The sequence below is a fragment of the Pantherophis guttatus genome, chromosome 6, assembly GCF_059756535.1.
Source record: "Pantherophis guttatus breed Tessera chromosome 6, ASM5975653v1, whole genome shotgun sequence".
Classification (NCBI taxonomy): Eukaryota; Metazoa; Chordata; class Lepidosauria; order Squamata; family Colubridae; genus Pantherophis; species Pantherophis guttatus.
The window spans coordinates 59,920,516-59,925,208 of record NC_142068.1 but is presented as its reverse complement, the minus strand read 5'-3'; the positions used below and the strand labels follow the sequence as shown (position 1 = coordinate 59,925,208).

General features: G+C 42.9%; 1 non-coding gene across 1 annotated transcript; it reads right to left on the bottom strand.

Annotated features, from left to right (window-relative positions):
- Positions 1-3,031: 3,031 nt before the first annotated feature.
- On the bottom strand, positions 3,032-3,103 carry TRNAH-GUG (transfer RNA histidin (anticodon GUG)). Its single transcript has one exon. It is a non-coding gene; the product is annotated as a tRNA-His (tRNA).
- Positions 3,104-4,693: the final 1,590 nt, after the last annotated feature.

The window sequence follows — 4,693 nt, the reverse complement described above, 5'->3', positions numbered from 1 at the left end:
TTCTTTTTTCCATTTTGTGCCGAAACTTGAAATCTTAGTTGTTAGGAGATAATGACTGTAATCTTTAAAGAAATCCTAGTTTTGAGAAAAGGGAATATTAGAATGCTTTACTGTTGGAAAAAAGTACCAATTCATAAAGACTGATCAAATGGGATGAAATACAGACAGCTTCTCATTACTAGTACATAAATTAACCAACTGGTTCTGTGTGTGCATTACTAGGTGTGTGACTCTTTAAGTTATAAATCATTGGGAACTTCAAAAGGGTTCTAAAACTAATATTCCTATTTTTAAGTTTTAGTCTGCAGATGAAAGCTTTAAGAATAATATTGAAGGATTGAAAGAATATTATCAGGATTCATATTGAAAACTTCCAACAGCAAATTTGTTGTTGTTTAAATCACATTTTGAAAATGTCGGTTCTTTCTTAATGCAAAAGTATCTTGCTCAGAACTGCTAATCCTTTGGCTGGGAATGTTCCTTTGTAGTTCTGGTTCTAGAAATGGGGAGATTTATTGCATACGTCCTGCCTTATGTAGGATGAGGGTGATGGTTCGTTCTCTGAGCTTGTGGGTTGGTTTCTGAACATTTCGTTACCAGTCTAGGTAACATCTTCAGCGGAGTTTAGGGGATGTCAGTGTCAGTGTTCTTCTGTTTATAAGGGCTTCAGATGTGGGTGTGTCAAGTGAGGGTCTTGTGATGGGTCAGTTGTGAGTCATCAGTGAGCCTTGTCATGACACTCCACAAGCAAGTCTATCAACAGACACATTAACCTACCATCAGCCTACGAACCCCTCAGAATCCAAATCCAACCAGAGACAGCACCGACCCTCAACCAACCCACGCAACCCTCCTCACCAGTTCACCTCGCAATGACCCTGACCTGATGTAATCTTATCACAAGACCCTCACTTGACACACCGAAACCTGAAGCCCTTATAAACAGAAGAACACTGACGCCCCTTAAACACTGCTGAAGATGTTACCTAGCCTGGTAACAAAATGTTTGGAAATCAACCCACAAGGTCGGAGAATGAACACACACACAAACATACACACACACTGTTGCTCCTTTCACAATACATTTTGAACAATTGATAATTATCATCCTGTTTCTAGTACCGTGTTTCCCCGAAAATAGGACATGTTCCGAAAATAAGGCCAAGCCTGATTTCTGGGGTGGGCATAAATATACACCCTCCCCCAAAAATAAGCCCTCCAGGAAGCGCCATGGATTGTGGCCACTTCTGCAGCAGGAGGCTAAACAATGTGCCCCATGTGCCTCACGGCAGCTGCCCAAACAGGACTGTAGCAGCAGTTATCCACAATTTTTTTACCCTTATTTCATCCCAACCGTACTGGGCCACATGGGTCAGGACAAATAAGGATTAACCAATTGTGGATAGATGCTGCTATGATACCCTTCAGAAGGCCGGTGTGAGATGGTAGTCTCCTGCTGCAGAAGTGGCTGCGCCTGAGGAGCGCTTTTGGGAGAGAAGGCAAAGGGGAAGCGATCGCTTGCAAACTCCCGCCCTGCTCCCGCCTCTCCGCCAGGTGACTCCCGGCAGCCCCAGATGCCCAAGCCCATGCCCGCCTGGCTCCCTTTTCCACAGTGCACGGCTGTTTATTGAGGGGTGGGGGAGAAGCGAGACACATGGAGCGAGAGAGGGCTCGCTCTTCTTGCTGTCTCTTCTCCCCCTCTTGCCGGGCATGGCAGGGCTTCCTGCCCCTGCCCAAATTGGATGCAATTTGGGGGTGGCAAGTGGGGAGGGGTGGGGCTGGGGAGACGTGAAATGTGTCTTACCTGCCTTGTAGCTCTGTTGTGTGTCTTGCTGTTGTCTGCAGGCAAACACATTGTACGGTAAAAGAAACCTTGCGAGTTCAATCAAACTTTTCGAACTCGCGAGAAGTTTGGTTTTACCCTACAATGTGTCTACAAGCAGACAACAGCGAGACATGCGAGAGAGCTGCAAGGCAGGTAAGATGCATGTTTCGCATCTCCCCAGACCCTGGCGAGGGGGGGCAGAAGAGACGGCAAGAGGAGCAAGCCCTGTTTCTCTCCACGCATCTTGCTTCTCCCCGCCCCACATGCCACCCCCCTTGATAAAGAGCCGGGTGCTGTGGGAAAGGGGGCTGGGCGGGTGCAGACTTTGACCGTCTGGGGCTGCTGTGGATCGCCCAGCAGAGAGGTGGGAGTGGGGTGGGAGTTTGCAGGCAAGGGGGATGGATGGATGGATGGATGGGAGGCGGGCAAGTGCCAAGTACGCTGGGGAGATTTTCACCTTTGGTTGCCCCAGCAAACAGCTGACGAGTGGCTGTTGCCACAGCAGCGCAACACAGCAGAAGCCATGAGGCGGCCATGCTCGCTGTCTCCTGCACCCCCAAAATAATACGACCCCCCTGATAATAAGGCCAAACCCTTATATTGGGGTTCAAAAATATATAAGATAGGGTCTTATTTTTGGGGAAACATGATAGTCTTTATGTGCTCATGACAGGAACAATTGATAGCTATGCTCATTTGTTAAGAACAAATTCTGTAACATGGGTAATAAAAAACTTTCTTGAAATTGTAAATTATGAGTTACTACCGTATTTTTTGGAGTATAAGACACCCCCCCCCAAAAGAGGGTGGAAAGATTGGTTATTATTGTTACGAATGCCATTTTACATTTATATAAACTTAATCTATGTTAAATATATTTTATAGTTGAAAATGGTATATTACTGACCTGCCAACTTTTTATATGAATTTTAAAACTGTGTACTGTTACATGTATACATTACACAATGGAAAACATATAGGAGGTTGTGCAAATAAGAAACTATTCTTCATCTTCTCTGCTCCCAAATTAATGAGCAGAAAAGCAACATATAAATGTTTTAAATGTAACGACACACTCTCAAAGTAATGTATTCAGAACGTACGCTTTAGGTTCCAGTAATGTGGCTATATATGAATACGGCTCGCAGGAAGTCTTTAGCTTTTTCCTGAAATAGATTTTAAAAAATTCATGTGCTTGCCATTTGATGCCATGACTCGGATTCGAACCGAGGTTGCTGCGGCCACAACGCAGAGTACTAACCACTATACGATCATGGCTGGCTGGCTCTACTTTGTTCCAAACAGCTCTTCCTTACAGTTGCATTGGGAATTGGCCAGAGCCTCTGAGACGAGAAGCACTGACAAACAGTTTCATAATACTGCTGATCTCAGAAATCTCAGAGCCTGGCTCTTTTTCCCCCCCACTTGTGCTTCTTTCTTTTATCAGCCAAATACAGTTAAAAAAAACAAAAACTCTTTGCTATGTTTGCACTGGAAAATAGGAGCCTCTTCAAAAGCAAAATATTCTTCCTACAGTGGGAACAAACTAGTTTAGGATGCAAGAAATCAAGTCATCCTAAGTGAGAATCACATAGGCAGTTCAGGAGTGAGGATTTGTGATCTTCTAAAACACTTCCCCAATAAAGGAGAATATTTGTAGCTCAGGGTTGAAATGAAGAGTCCTTGGTGCTCTCGGAGCTTGGCTGTTTTCTTACAGATGTTTCATTACCAAACTAGGTAACATCATCAGTGTTAGTTTGGTAACAATATGTCTGCAAGAAAACAATCAAGTTCAGAGAGCACCAAGGATTCCTCCCCCACCGTATAGTTCTCTCTTCCTTTTATAGTAAATTTCCAGTTATTTATACATTCCCCAAAATCTTGTAGTACTGATCATAAAGATTTTGAGCACCACCCATTTCATCTTTGTTTATTCTTTACTGTGTTTTACTGATGTTTGTTAGGGTGGGTCAGCTGTTACAGCTGGGTTGAGCCAGCTGCTTAAAAGGGCTTTTGTAAATGGGCCAGGTATTCTCCATCTTTAATTTAATGATATGCAGCTGAGGGACATACGAAGTCCTGGAAATCTTGTCTGCAGCTCCTAAAATGTCTGTAATGACTACATTTTTAAAAATGTGGCAGATGAGAAAAACTATTCAATATTTGAGGAGTAATCACATTCACTGTATGTGAATTAAATTAGATGAAACCAAAACCAAAGTTTTTGTCCTAGCCCTTCCTATTGGAAAGTTTTCTTGATGAATATATCTCTTCTCTTATATACTCCGAGAGCGTATGCACCAAGACTCCTTGTGTGCCCAATCACACTTGGCCAATTAAGAATTCTATTCTATTCTAACTTATTAGTTGAATGGTTGAATGAAAGAAGGCATAACCAGGTTATCTTAGAACAAGGGGTGTCAAACTCACGTTGTTATGGTGGTGTCATGTGATGTATTGGGACTTCCCCCCCTTCACTAAACCGGGCATGGATGTGGCCAGCATGTAACGCATATATTGTATGTTTTATTTTTATAAATATTGAAAATTATTTGCTGCTAGTGGGATAGACCGCTAGGGCCCAATTTATATTAATTGCCCCTTCCCCCCTTTTTTAACGCTGAGAAATCGCACACCCTTTTCTCCTTTGTGCTCCAACCTATCTTTTAATGCTTGAAACAGCTGGCCATTATAACTTATTTTTTAGCAGCTTGGAAGTTGTAAATATAAGGCAACAAACATTACTTAGTTGATTTTCAGTGGCCTAGAATGTAACTAGTAGTATCTTGAATTTGCTGTTTTCCTCGGTAAATGTGTGCTTGTCCTGTATTGACCAGAAGGTGGTGCTACATATTCATCTTTGATTTG